General features: G+C 45.6%; 1 pseudogene; it reads left to right on the top strand.

The window, feature by feature from the left end:
* The first annotated feature begins 4,672 nt into the window (after nt 1–4,672).
* On the top strand, nt 4,673–6,714 carry LOC123041577 (ribosomal protein S3, mitochondrial-like; annotated as a pseudogene).
* Nucleotides 6,715–15,530: the final 8,816 nt, after the last annotated feature.

The raw sequence follows: 15,530 nt of genomic DNA, 5'->3' as shown, positions 1-15,530 counted from the left end.
GCAACTTCAATCGAGCGACCCATTTCGTCCACCCACATCCGTTTGGGTCGCCGCGGACAAAAATGATGGCCCAATGCACCGACCCATTCTCAAAACCCGTCCGCTTCGGGTCCGCACGGACCCATTTGCGGCCCAAATATGGGCTTGAAATGCGTCGGCGCGGACACACCACACGTCCCCTCGATGTCCGCCGCGGCCCCACATGTCGGCCAGCCAGCTACCCTGAGCGGTCATAATTAACGTGGCCACCTACCGAGGGCCCACCTGGCAGTGTGTGGAATGGACGCGTGCAACGGGGCCGGCCTCATCCACTCCCCGTTCACATCTGGCCACCTTTGCTCCCTCGCCGGCGACAAAAAAACCCTAGCCAGCTTGAAACCCTAGCAAAGCCATGGGCATCTTCAGCGGGAAGGGAGGGAGGAATGGGAGGTTGAGCGCCGGAGCGAGCTCTTCCCATGGGCTCCCTCCTCCACCGACGCCAGCTAGACGCGGCACGCCACCGCGGGAGAAAGAGCGGTTGTACATCCCAGTCCACTAGGCGCGGTGGCACTGGGAGTACCGCCAGCTCCTGCCATATCCGGACGTGAACTTGCCGCACGACTGGCATCTGGACCCGTAGCGCATACCCATCCCAGCGGCGCCGCGGTCCGCGCGGGCGCACCCGGAGGAGGTTTCCCAGCAGCGCAAGCTTCTTACGCCGGAGCGGCGCGCCATGCGTGCCTTCGCGCCAGACCCTCCCAACTGGGAGTGCTGGTTTGCGCTAGAGCACAAGGAGGAGCGCTGCCTCGGCGCCCACATTGACCACGATGTCCCGCCGTCGTCCCTGCGGGTAAAGCCGGAGGAAGAGCGGGGAGGCGGAGAACCAAGCCTCCCTCGAGGAGGCCCTACAGCACACGCTGGAGGCGAGCCGGCTTGAGGAGGACGCCCATTGGGATGGGATGGAGCAAGCCCTTGCTTTGTCCGCGATGGGGGACTCCATCCACGCACACCTGTTAGTGCCGCCACCGCAGCCAGCGTTGGCCCTCGTCGAGCCCAAGGCCGAGCCGGAGCCGGAGCCGGAGCGCGAGCCAACGCCCACGCGGAAGCGGTCACCGCCGCCCCCACTTGGCTCGAGGAGTCCTATTCGTGGACCGGCCAGCTCCGCGAGTGGGTGAGCGCGCCTCCCTGCTACTTCGCCTCCACGCCGGAAGAGGAGGCGACCCACCTTGAGCGCTGGAAGGCGCATTGGATCGCGAAGGAGGGGGCAAACCCGAGCAGCAGATGCGCCGGGAGCATCGGCCGCGACACAAGGAGGAGGAGGAGGAGGAGTGGGAGGAGGAGGAGGAGGAGTGCACCCGCCTTGAAGCAGTGCCGCCGCCGCAGCAGACGCTGGAGGAGGTTGCATGCCCTAGCGGCCTACCGCCTATCAAGCCACGTTCGGTTGGGCTGGGTCTCATCCCGTCTTCATCGACCTCACCAGCGGTGACGACGATGACGGCCAAGGCAAGACGGTCTACTAGGGCAGCGTGCGGGCGTTTATTAGAGTTGTTTTAATGTTTAGTTATGTTTAAGTGGATTTTGACCGGCGTTTGACCGGTCATTTGTGTATAATTATGCTTCATAAGTCAGTTTCGGGTACGTCAGAAAAAATGGATATGTCTTCCATTGGGCGTGCCTGCCGACCCAAATGAAAAAGCGGACGCGCACGTCCGTCTGACCGACCTAAATGGAAGGAAAGCGGAGAAAGCGCACGTCCGTTTGAGTCGGCTCGTTGGAGTTGTTGTAAGACATCACATGCGTCTGCTCAATGGACAAAGTGACACGCTTCTCAATTACTTGCGGACCAAAATGGTAATCTTACAAGCAGCAGACTGAAACACTAAAGAGGAAAGTACAGCTGCAGCGAACATGAAATAATGGTCCTGCAGCATCTTGTTCATATGCGGTTGTAGGAGTACATGCCATAGGTTCTGCAGCGTCTTGTTCGTATGTGGATGTCCTGGTCTTAGGAATGCTGAGCACATGTCTCCTTTCTACATCTGTGGCAAAAGCAGTCAATGGTTCTCATGTTTACTTTTAAGCACACACGGTTGTGCATGAATTAGTGGATCATAGCGCTATTACTCTATCACGTGTGTATGTTGTAAGGCTAATCTATTCATGGCTGAGAAATAACTAAGCAAAAGAAAGAAATTAATTAATTACCTAAGGTTAAATAAGTTTGCAGGCCCAGGATAATCATGCAGCTGTAACTAGCGTGGGAGGACACACCATCACATCTTAGAACTCACCCACACGGTACAGACTCAACGGACATGTGTCCCATCCATTTAGCACAAACGACATCAGAAGAAGAATCAAGATTACATGAAGCCTATGCACTTGAGGCCGACGGTCGACGGAGCACCGTTGTGTCTCACAGGCTGGGGGTGAGCCCGTGCACGGCAGCTCCCAGACCTGCAACCTCTGCCCATCCATGGTGCGCCAGAAGAACATGTTCGCCAGCCAGCCGCTCCAAAAACTACACCATTCCACCTCCCTCCAGCCAACTCATGTACAAAGATGCTGGGAAGGAGCAACCAAATTCTTCCATTGAAGCTCTGGTCTGTGGCGCAAGCGCCAGCATCCTCAACGGCCCGCTGGCCCACACGGTATATAGCTGTGGATCAGCAGATGCAAAAACAACATCACGCCCGCTGGCAATGGCGGAGCTATGTTGGGGCGGGGGGGGGGGGGGGGGGGGGGGAGCCACTGCCCCCTAGCCTTTGATCAATTCCTGAAGAAAATTTATTTAGAGAGGCTTAGATTAGACTTTTTTTAGCATTTGCCCCCCCACCCCTACCATATTCCTACTGCGCGGAGTGAGAAATAAACAACTGCTCGGAAAGCTTCGGTTTGAGCGTTGGTTTTGATGACAGTGAAGAAAGCTCGCCCAAAAGACGTACGTGGAACCAATGATACCAAAAAAAAATCAAATATGAGGAGAATAAATAAGTAGATACAGGCGGACTACATACACGTGCTCTCCGAGTAGTGAAAGTGAGAAATCTACTGTCTTCCATCCGCGGATGTGACAAATCCAATCCAATTTGGTCTTGTCCCGTGGCTCGGACCCGGTCGCGTAAATGCAGCTATCACTACGACGGGATACTATAGTTATTTACTCTGTTTCAATACCTATTTGGCCATTCAACAGTAGCGTACGGCCTTTGGAAAGCATCTCTTCCTAGAGGGGACTCCCGCTTGTGATCTTCTTCCTTGGTTCAGAGAAAATAGAAATTACCAATTGGAAATGGAAATGCCAAATGAATTGAACCAAACTACGAAAACTGTGGTTGAGCTTGCCTGTCATCAACGAAGGATGGTTGTGAAGTTGGAGCGAGTCCATTGGGTGTACATTCCGGAACCCTAATGTGCCGATCGCTAGCGCATCCAGGGCCCCGGCGCCCAGCTCTGCTGGAGAGGCCGTCACTGATCTGAAAAGTGCGTCTGCGGTTCGGATAGACTGATTCTGCGAACGCCTAGCCCCAGGAATCAATAAAAAAACAAGTGCTAAGTTTCATTTCAGATCAGTGAATAAACTAAAAAAGAGACCTTTCTCGCTCGACGCCACACTATGCTCCGCTTCAACAAATGAGAGTTTTCGGTGGAACCGGTGAACCACGCGAGCTAGTTAGATGCGTGGGGTAGAGGGCTCGTAGTACCTGATAGTGCAGCTATCCAGTGGAAGGGAAGGAGCCTAAATCGACCCCCTTCTTTCTTTTTTATTCAAAGACACAAAAGCAAGCACAAAAGAGATTGGACTCTCGGATGAGACTAAGCAGCTACCGTTCCGACGCGCCCCTGACCCTATCTTGATTCAAACCGAAAACCCTCTCTAAGGTGGAGCCTAGTTGAAGCTGTCATTCAAAGAATAAATGGGAATCCAAATCCCCTTTTAGGGATATAGATGAAGTCTCGCTCAGTAAAGAGAGTTGTAGATTCGTAGAAGAGGATCAGAGTACGCACGCTACAAAAGGCAGCTAGCCAATGAAAGTAAGTGGAAAGAATATAGTACTTTTGTACTGACCCCTTCGGGCCCCCGGTTGTTTTGGCGCGCCCTACCCCAACATTAGACTATTGCCTTTTTAGCCTACGCTTGCTGCTTGCAGCATGGATTCGATAGATCCATCGAATCCATGCTTCCCCCACCACGAAGCGAGACTCTATCCAGATCTCAAAGAATAACGAGCTAGGCGGACGGCGGGCAAAGAAAGGGGGCGGGGCGTTTACTTGAAAATGACAACCGCCTGTTCCAGCAGCGGGGGCCTTGCACGAAAGCAAACCTACGATCAAGTAGCAGTTGCTTTCGCTGATGGGCCCAGTGAGGGGGGCATTGTCCCTCAGTTCTTACCAACCTCAGGTGTGTACATCTAACTTATTATCTTCTTTTTTCATGCAAGCCTAACCTCAGCTGTCCATTTCTTATTCATTCAGGGCGCCCCTAGTGGACTTGGCGGTGCTCCTTTCTCAAACCAGAACAACTCTGAACGTTAGGGAAAATAAGGGAAGACCACCTGAGCGAACTGACCGAAGGGACTTTACTTATCCGAACCGAACGTTAGTGGCTTAAGCTAAGCCTATCACGAGCTGCGTTGCTGCTTGATTGGCAGGGAGGAAGATCTCAAAGTATGGGGCAAAGGATCAAGTGCTTTGACTTTGCTTTGTCCCCTGGGATCCACCACAGGTTGGGTTTGAGAGCCGTGTGATGGGTGACTATCTAGCATGGTTCAGAGAGCACGTGTATGTAGTCTGCGCTGGTGAATGGAAGCCCCCGCCGCAAAAAAGAAGCGGCTCTTCCCACGGCTCTGTCACCATTGACTCTATTTATTATTATGGTAAATCATTGTATCCAGATGTCAATCTTAGATCTTATTTTAGTTCGATACGTCCACCTACGAAACTCGCCCTTGGCTTTCGTCTCGGTAGGTGTATTATTCTACATTTTCCCAAAAGGACATTCATTCATTTCTTTCTTCCCGGGCGATCACCACGACTAAAACGAAAACAAGACAAGATATCAAGACCCGTACTACAGGAAAAGGGCTGGTGGCCGACATTTGGGAAAGTCGGGCCGATCGGGTGTCTTCATTCAAGCGAGGGTACAGAGGAAGAACGAAACAAAGAGAGAGGTCGGGGGGCAGGGAAAAGAGTCGAGTCGATCGACCGGGAGAAGCAAAACGAAATCCGGATTTGGCCGAAAAAGATGCAACGTTATGGATACCATGACCGATCACCATCGAGAAAGAAGAATTTTGATAAATCACTTGGGTGAGCGGGGCCTTCAAGCGGCCTCAATACGCCGGGGTTGTAAATGACATACCTTTCCTTATGGGAAATGCCGCCTCCTTACTAAAAAGGAATAGAATCAAGTTATTTTTACCAAAGAAGTCCCGCTCTGACGGCCCGACGAGTCATCTACTAAAAAGGACCCTCCCCGTTGTGCGCCCCTCCTTGAATTATTCGGTCATGCAATACTTTTTTAATACTAAGAATAAAATGCATTTCGACCCCGTCCTAGTTCTCAATCATTTCGTGGCACCGGGTGTGGCTGAACCATCTACGATGGGGGGAGCGAAGGCAGGAAGCTTAGATAAGAGAATACGCTCTCGCATCGCTTTTCTTAGAAAGCTCTACCAGCGAGAAAAAGTGTTTGGCCCGAGCCAAAAAGAGGTTGATCCTCTTCATTCGCCAAGAGAATGATCTTCGCTTCATGGGAACAACAAAAACCACCATATCGCTCTTTCCTTTCTTCGGTGCTACCTTTTTTCCAAGGGATGGGGTTGGGGTGTATAATAACCCTTTTTTTTAGTATGCCCGGAAACAACTCCTAGCTCAATTTAGGATCAAATGTAGGAACCTCATGGGTAAGGATAAGGTAATGGAATTGATAGAGAAATTCATAGACCTAGGTAGGATAGGAAAATTGATAAAGGGAATAGAGATGATGATAGAGATCATACTGATAAAGAGGATAATTCCGTACGGGTACAACTCTTATTTGAACGAAGTGCAAAAAATGCGATCTTTTTTGTCTAATAGAACAAACACTAATACCTTAATTGAGTCGGTAAAGATCAAATATGTTTATCAAAGTGCTTCTCTGATTGCTCAAGGCATCTCTTTTCAACTGAGGAACAATCCAATCTCATTTCGTTCCATTTTTAGTAAAATAGTGAAGGATATTCCATTAATAATGCCAAAAGGGGTGGAAGGGATAAGTATTTGTTGTTCTGGTCGATTAGGGGGTGCGGAAATAGCTAGAACTGAATGTGGTAAGTATGGAAAAACATCTTGTAATGTATTTAACCAGAAAATCGATTATGCTCCTGCAGAAGTATCTACTCGTAACGGAATTTCAGGTGTCAAAGTGCGGATCTCATATAGTCAAAATAAGAAGGGACGTGCTATATCCGAAACGTACGAAATATAGTAAATATTTTAAATGCAGATGTAGTAGGGGTCGCGAACCGGATGGTACACAACTTGGTTTTGGAAGATATGGCACCAAAAGTTGTAGAGCTGGTCGTCTTTCATATCGAGCCATTGAAGCAGCGCGTCGGGCTACAATCGGACAATTCCATCGTGCTATGAGCGGACAATTCCGAAGAAATTATAAGATATGGGTAAGAGTTCTCGCAGATCTTCCTATTACGGGGAAACCCGCAGAAGTTCGAATGGGAAGAGGAAAAGGAAATCCGGTAAGACTTGATCTATCATCTTATTCTTTTGGTTTCTTTTTGGGGGGACTGATAATAGTTCTCATTGTGATTGCGGCTGTAGTTTTAGATCCCTCTTTGATCGTGACAGATCAAGCTAGGGAACTAATCATGGAATGGATTCTCTCGCTTACCCAATCTGTTTATCACATTCTACGGGCCCTTTTCGAAGAAATGTAGAACACCTTGAGTGGAAGGGAGCGCTATGACCCCTGGTAGGAACAGAGCTGCTGGCAAAAAAAACTCCTTCGCGTTCGGAGGAGGAAACCTCCAAGGCGGCATACATTCATCTAATGCTATCAAATGAGAGTGATAGTGAGAGCGTTAACCAACAAAGGGGTGGGAGCGATGCGCCTCCTTTAACTATTGGCTTGAACCGACCGGCTCAGGATCAGGAAGATATTCCGCAATATGCCGAATCAATAAAGGAATTTCGGATTGATGAGCAATTCGAGAATTTTAGAAGGAATGATTCCACTTCCCCGCTCTATGATCAATTATGCGCCTACGTCGGAGATGCTGATGTTGTTAAAAACCAGTGTATCCGAGAGATCTCGGAGAACTTTCATACAACAGACGCTGGGTCAATTGATTTCATCAATCAGACGGATGACACTGAAGGGCAAAGAAGAGTCATATGGGATCTTATCAAGCTTCATTTCCAAGATGAGCTTGATAACATCCCACCCGAACTACAACAAAATGAAAATCCAAAGGAGGAATGAATGGTATGTAGCCATCATCATCATTCTCTTTTTCGTTATAAAGATAAAGGGCTTGCTTCATTTGAAGAGTTAGTTGGCCGGCCTACCGGCCCGCAAATGTAGAGACAGAGATAGAGGTTGCCTCTCTTCTTGAACTGCGAAATCAAAGGGACGCTTGGAAAGAAGGGAACGCACGGCTCTTATCTGGTTCGAATCCAGTTCGTCCTGGCCGGCCACAAAGACTACACCAAACTACACTAACTATGAGTTTATGAAAGCGCAGAAAAAACGATAACTATATATGGGAATATGAAAGCAAGAACTACTAATTGTAAAAATTACAATCAAAAGCCCCCCCCCCCCGGTAGAAAACCAGCTATCGTTTCATATATGCGCTAGGATATATATAGTATCCTATCCCCCTCAATCTCAGGAGTCGCTTTCTCTATGCCCGACTTACGAGCTCTTTGCTTATTATTTATCGGGTGGGATGAAGGTCGAAATGTCTAGTTTGAATTGCTTATGCTTATATAGTTTGAATCGTCTAGCTTCATACCAAGGTTGTTCTACAAAAGAACCAAGTAAGAAAGTAAGCCCATTCAATTGAAATAGCTTCCTCGCTTCGCAGTTCGATACCCACTGAAACTATGGATACGATAGACTCGGGAGGGGTAAAGGGTTACTTTATTTGGGCTGCTAAGTCTTTCTTGTTGATTCCGGAAATAAAGAGGACCTTCTTAATCCTTCGTGCTCCACACCCGCCTCACTGGACCTATCCATTCGAGCTCTCTCCTCTAATCCCAACTCGACACGGCTGGACGACGACGCCTGTTCACTTATAACGAAATCACACGTTAAGCCCGATGAATTCATCTACAATTTATGGATTTGTCGGTTTGGCAAGGCAGAACCAGGGCCCTTCCATTAAGGTTATATTATAGTTTCGATAGGAGAGATGCAGACCAGATAGGAATGCAAGAATACTCTGTAAATTGTTTATTAATCGGTTTAGTCTGTGGAAGAGAAGTCTCGATCTAGAGGATTGCCCCCCCCCCCCAGACTGACCTAGTTGTCCTTGACTTGCTTCGGAAAGAAAAGACCTAGTACTTGTTTACCTTGACCATGGCTACTTTCCCGCCGCCTTTCCTTCTATTCTTTTCCTATGTGCTATCCCAGGCATCCCTTGTCAAGCTACCTATCCCTACGAAAAAGCAAGCCTACTTACTACGTGTTTTCCTCTATTGGCAAATACGCATATACTGACCTACTCACGTGCATATCTTGCATAAAGCCTTCCCCTAAAAAAACAAACTAGCCCGTATCTTCCTAGTCCTTGTTGCCAGCCCTACTCGACTTTACTCGACTATTTAGAAAAAGCTACTACTTGAATGCATACTTTTACTATTATTTAAAGAAAAAACAAAAACTATTTCTGAGTTTATGCCCCACCAACAGAGCAAAAGAACGCTCAAATGAGGAACTAGAATATGAAAGTGCAAAATATCCTACCGAACAAAGAAAGCACTATATCTCATTTTTAAAATCTGGTAAAAATTCTTCAACCTAACTCAACACAACTATATTTCGACTGTATATGTATGTTTGTAACGTGCCACAAAACCATCTTAAGATTAGACAGTTATCAATCAGCAAACGCATTGACCACATGCAAAAAATCAAGACGGATCTCCTTCCTTTTATTCGGTGCTTTCCTTTTATAAGTCACTGCTATTCTTCCTTGACCCTTCTTACCTTTGCTAGATTTTGCATTCCCCTCATTACTATTCGGCTCAGTATTATCTTCACCTTTGGAATTGCTTCCACCAGAAGTAGACGACAAGTACCGTAGATGTCAGAATTTCGTATATAGCAAATTCAGGTAGTAAGTAATGGAACTGTAGCATGCAAAGGGACTGTACCATGGAAATTGAGAAGAAATCTCCATCAAGTTTTTCCATTTTATGCCATATGAATAAGAGATTCCTTTTAGTTAGAAAGCTCGCGTAGAAGTTTGCTATCAAAGACCTCGGTATTCTTTTCATCCGCGGTTTCCCACTTCTCTGTCTCTGGGTGAATGCCTCTACCAGAGGTTATCCGCCAGCTTGGGAAAGCCTTAAGTTATATCTTAATCTGTCTTGCAAGGTAGATTGGATCATGTCCGCGATAGAAGTTGCGGAGGAATGAAACGACGATTTCGGTATAGGAAGAGAAAGGGATTGTGCTTCCGACCGTGGCGAGATAGGGTAGACTTGGGATTCTTTCTTGGCCCTTGATTGCCAACACTCTAGGGCTGAATTAATTAATGAAACTAATAGGAAGGATTGGGATGATGAACTGGTGAGATTCTTTCTTTCGCTGACTGGCCAAGGTAATTAATTCCTTCCATTGGCCAGGCGGGTAAGCAAGGAGACGACGTTCTCATTAAAAAATGAAATATGCCATGCCGAATTCAAAAACAACTCCTTAAACTCCGTCGTTTACCGACATCCTCTCGGCTATCATACGTCCTCCGCTTATCTCTCTTAGGCATAGGCATCTCAACACATTCCTCCTTCCGAGTTGCTTGTTCGAACTTGGCTCTTTAGTAAAACGAAGGAGCTGCTAAGCTATTATTAGGTATCATTTTAGGAGCCTTTTGTCATTTCCAACTACATTATTGTGAGCATTCGGAACCCGTTCCTACGTAGTCATCAAATTGGCTGGCTTTGGACCCTCGATCGCAGCAATGAACTCAGCGTCCCACTTAACTTACTTTTGGTACTTTTGAATCTTGTCCCATCCCATAGCTTCACAAGTGAATCTACCTATGGATCCATAAAGTTGATCATTAATTTTCAAATTCTTATTTCATGTGTCCGCCATAGCGCTTATCTATCTCCTGGTCTGATTCATCTTTGGAATGTAACCGGACATATTACAAGGCGAAAAAACAGTGATTTCATCTATTCCAGATTGCCCAGTGTCTCCCTTTCCCTCTTTCCTTTCACTTTCCTCGCATAACGAAAGCATGATTTACCCGAGCCGAGTATCTTATTAGAGTAGTAGATTCCGCGCTCGAGATGATGTGTGTGACCGGGCAGGAGATTCTTTTACTCCAAAGCCGTTGCGCCAAAGCCGTTGCGCAGGTTTGTGTGTGACAACTATGTCGATCAGTTTTTAAAGACACCCAGAAACTATGTCTACAGATTCCGGCAGAGAGTACAAGTGGTGCCATCGGAGGAAGCTGACAACCTCAGAACAAGAATGGAAAAAGGATTGATTACTCGACGAAGTAGTAACAACATGATATATTAATCACTAGGTTACGGTAATATGTGCTTGTCTCTGAAAAGAAGGATAAAAGGATAGATTAGCAAAGCAGTCACTCCCAACGGCAGATCAAAACGATACCGGCACATCTACTAAATCATCTTAACAACCTTGAAGATATGGGATTATATAATCAACTCATTTAGTTGATAGATCATTATTGGATTCTTTTTATTGTGACCAAGATCCATGAAATAGCTCTCTTTATACTACGTTATAACTAGCGGATACTTCCCATTCTTATGTCTTCTTTCCTTATTACGACTCTTGTGCTTAGATAAAATACGATGTTTGAGTTTGGACATAGCCAATTGCTACTTACGGTGCTAGGACTTTTCAAGCAATGGAAGGCAGACTTGAATGCCAATCAGACATGGCCAGAAGCTTAGATAATATCACTAGTTTCTCTTGTTTATCACTTAATAAATAGTCTTATTTGTCCCAGGGAGCGAGGAGAGAAGATGACAGGTTAAGTAGAGAAAGGTGGGTCATTGTCCCAACGTAGTAGTATTTTTGTTTTGTTTTCAGCTGATCTATATAAAAATAATAGAATAAATAAAGGCAAAGGATTTGGTTTAGTCGTCAAGTAAAGATTTCCTTTACCCACAGTTGGGAACTCTGAATATTTGTTTGAATACCGACTGCCTTCCTTGCGCTTCAATTCCTCTTATCCAATCCAACTTCCCCTGGGAGCCAAGCAGAAAAGCAAGTCCTCTAGTTATGGATGCAGTACTCACCTCACTAAACTTAGGAAGAACTAATTCAAGTAGAATTACAAATAGCGAGAAGTGAATGAAAAAGGGATCGAGCCTAGCTCGAAAACAACTGCTCCTTCCCTCTTTCTTGCTTGCTTTACTCGGTATTCAGTGAAAGATTAGGCTTGGTAATTTTCGGTGCCTTCTTTATGCTCTTTCCTAAGGAAGCAAGAGGAAGAGTGAGGGTCGACAGGCAAAGAATGGCTTGAGTGAAAGCTGGAGTGGCACAAGACAGATTGAAAGCAAAGGGAATAGCTCATATGGAAAGAAACATATATAGTGAACGAAATTCTAAAGATAGCCGTAATAAGTGATATGATAAAAGATTCAGAATGAATGAATAGAATGTAATAACATCGGGTTCCCGTGAAAAAATGGGATTGGGGGAGTAGTTCCCCTCTAGCCAATCCTAAAAGTTCTTCTGCCTTCGATCCCGTGGTAAGCCTTTCAAGTTTCTAGCCAGTAGACAAGAAATTCAGTAAGTAATAGAAACGGGATAGCCATCATAAAATGGAAATCTCAATCAGTACTTCTTTTTTGGAAAGCGAGGTTGAGTTATATGAAACTAAGGCAAGAAGACGAAAAGACGTTCACGTTACCAATTCCATCTCGTCTGATCTTTTATTGGTTTTGTTTTTTCTCTCGTGCCCTTCTGGGCGGTACAAAGAACTGATGTAGGGGTTGCCGCTCCTTAGTTCATCTCTCAGTAGAACAAGGCACCTATGCGGTGGGTTCGACTCCCACAGGAGCGTACATTTCCAATTGATTTGGTACTTTTCTTGATTCAGAGTTCTTGCTATCCATTACGGATTCTTTAGCGATGTAAAGCCATCAAGCAGTAGACCAACAAGGGTTTTTTCTGTCTCGGTATTCATTCTTGAATCAGTGACTGAGAGTAAGGGCTAGTGATCCATCTAATCACTAAAGGTGGGGCATCTTTCTTTTCGTAGTAAGCAACTCTATTGAGAATCTAGTTTCTTGATCGAAGTAAAGAAGAATTTTAGTTCCTCTTTAGGCGAGCTACTTCGTTCCTATTCTCCGATTCTGAATAGGAGAAGGTTGTAATGAACCCAAAATACTTTGCTAAGGTTCAACCGTTTTGCTACGGTTTTCTTCCAATTTCTTCTAAGGAATTCTGATCAACAACTGATCGGAAAGCTTCGGTTTGAGCGTTGGTTTTTACTACGGTCAAACTATGATCAAACTCTCTAATCTTACTTCCGTGTGAAAGACCGTCCTAGGCGTGAGTACAAATGTGTCAAGGCGTTCTAAGTGCCGTAGATGAATGCTTCTTGGCGGAATAAATGGTATGACATGGCCTCTTTTTGCTCCATATAAACGAATTTGAAAAAGGAAGAAGGCTTTAGCTCCCTTCCATTGTCTTGGGTCGAAGATCAAGCGTGAACTTCTCCCTCATCTAAGGTTGGGTTGTGGATAACAGACTTCCCCTTGGGCCGGATCTTCCCAAGTATAACACGATCCATGAGCGATATCAATGCAGTGACAGTCCTTACTATTGAGTCCTATGCTGGTAAGATGACAACGCTCTAAAAGGTTTGTTTAAGAAAGCAATCGTATCCCATCCCCAAGTGCGGTATGGACCCCAAAGAGTTATATAAGTAGGAAAATGGGAAGAATTGAGGCACCTACAGAAGTAATGGGTCAGCTTATGATTTTAGGCATGGTTACTGGAGGGATCGTCCCTACCTATCTGCGCAAGATCGGATCAGTGTGGTTTTGAGAGGAAGGCTGGTGGCATACGAAGAGAGGGCGACAGAACATCTGCATTCCCTTTCTTTGATTGAGAGAAGGATAAAGCAGAAAAAAAGACTTGACTGAAATTCCATTCGCTTTTTTTTCCTTCCTGAGATATGGAATGTCATTAAATTAAGTAGATGAGATGCCAAATATAGGCAGGAGTTATTTTGCCAAGCAAAGCTTTGTGTTCTGAAGGTAAAGAAAGACGGTAAAGCCCATTAAAAAGAGTGCCACGCAGAAGCACCTCCTGTGTCACTCGATCCAAACCCGACACATCTTTCTTTCTATACGAAATGAGTTCGACCTTTTTTTCAAAATAGAAACAGAAAAGAAATTTAGGAATAGTGCGGGTGCGACGGAACGAATCAAGTGAAACAAGTCCCCCTTATGACATTTTTTCATCCAAGCAAGGACGCGTTGCATGGGATTCATCAACAAAGGGATAGGGATAAGGGGCCGCACGTCCAAGACAGCCTTTCATCTCAGTGCGCCATGGAACCCCCGTCTTCCAATTCCTCTTACAGAGATCATTGACTCACTTGCCTTATTTTGAGGAGACTTCCAAGCCAAAACAAGACAATGGGCAGTCACCAGATCTTCTTTATGGAGGTGGGACCGGGGACCTCCTCAGCAAGATCGATGTATAGAATGCTTGCGCACAGTGGCCACACACACTTCTCCCTGACCTCCAAAAGCTCCCTATGACCCTTTGTACAGAGCATTCAAAGTTCCTCACACTGTCAAGCAAGACTTTGATCTCGATTTGGGAGAGAAAACACAGCTTCGCCATCCAGCCAAGTATCTTTATTGAATTGTGACCCTATCTAGCGCTTAAAAATCTTTCTTCTTTCTCCGTCACTAGATTCCGGTTAAAACACTTGGTCCACCCATGCTTTTCCTCTCCATTTTTCATATGGAAAGGGAAAGCAGTGCCAAATTATTGGAATTCTGCATGGCATATTTCCCAACCTTCGTTCCTGCTATTCCAGGCTCTAGTGCTCAGTCATAAACCTATTGCCCGCTCCGCTTTCCCATTCCTATTGCTTTCGGTATCTGAATCTTCCTAAATTCAAGTAGAGAATACCAGGGCTTTCTTCTTCTTTGATTTTCCTTGGGGATAAAAAAATGGATTTCCGACATAGCACCCGCGGCATTAGGATTCTAAGATTTAGGAGGGGAAGGCTGAGGAGAGGGATCACATGCATTGAAGCAATCTCAAGATTCAGAAACGATCAAAATAATGGTACAGGGAGAAGAAAGAGAGGAGAGTCACAAAAATAGGGTAAACGCAAAGAGATGATGAAAAGCAATCAGAGAGGAGAGGGAAGAATGACAATGGAAATCATAAAGCTCAGCGAGGAGCACATTACTATGAATAATAATGGAGAGGGACATTAAAGGGGAAAACTGAGCAAAGAGATATAAAAATATATTCGAAAAGCTTTTCACTTCTACTTCGTTTTCTTGTTTAGATTCATTACTTCAGTGATTGAACATGGGCAGATACCTATAAGGACCCCATTTCATTGACCTTCGCCCTTTTATATCCCTCGTTAAGATATGTTATCCGGACCAACTCCCACGTAGAAAACCAAGAGCAGTGAGTTACAAAACCAAGAGCAGTTAGAATCACGTAGCTGCGTGCCCCTTTTTCTGACTAGCTTCTTGTGAAAAGCATTTCAGGCACGAGCACACCTGATGAACTCAGAAACCTACTATGGAATCAATCAACCCATCGCACCCGAGTGCTCTGCTCTCCAAGCTCTGCACAGGTGTTTTTACATTAAAATCCCCGAACGATTTTATGCTATCAAAGTAGGTGGATTGGTCTGTGGTGCTCACTAAACCTGCTATTGGACGGGATCAGGCATAGGTCTTAGATGATCTCGATCTTGAAGAAAGCATAACTAATGCCATTTTAAGAGAAAGATGGCACTATGGATTGAAGGTAGCTTTTTCTCCATATGGGAAATCAAAACTTCATTTGATTGAGCGCTATAGGTTAAGTTGATTGGTTAGTGTATCACGACTGGGGACACCTGGCACTGACTCATTCCTGTCTTCTTCAAAACCGAAACGGATAGGTTGTCTTAAAGATCATTTCTATAGCGAGAAGGAGGAACTTTCTTACTAAGGCAACTCGTAGATTTTAAACGAATTCATCTTTCCTTTTTCTTGGACAGCTCAGTCAAACCAAGAAGTGAACAAAGTTAGTGCAAATGTGGCCATGTAGGTGCTGCAGGAAAGCAACTTGATATTGCGATCCA

The sequence above is a fragment of the Triticum aestivum genome, chromosome 2B, assembly GCF_018294505.1.
Source record: "Triticum aestivum cultivar Chinese Spring chromosome 2B, IWGSC CS RefSeq v2.1, whole genome shotgun sequence".
Lineage (NCBI taxonomy): Eukaryota > Viridiplantae > Streptophyta > Magnoliopsida > Poales > Poaceae > Triticum > Triticum aestivum.
Note: the sequence above shows the minus strand (reverse complement) of the source record. Positions and strands in the feature narration are given on the sequence as shown.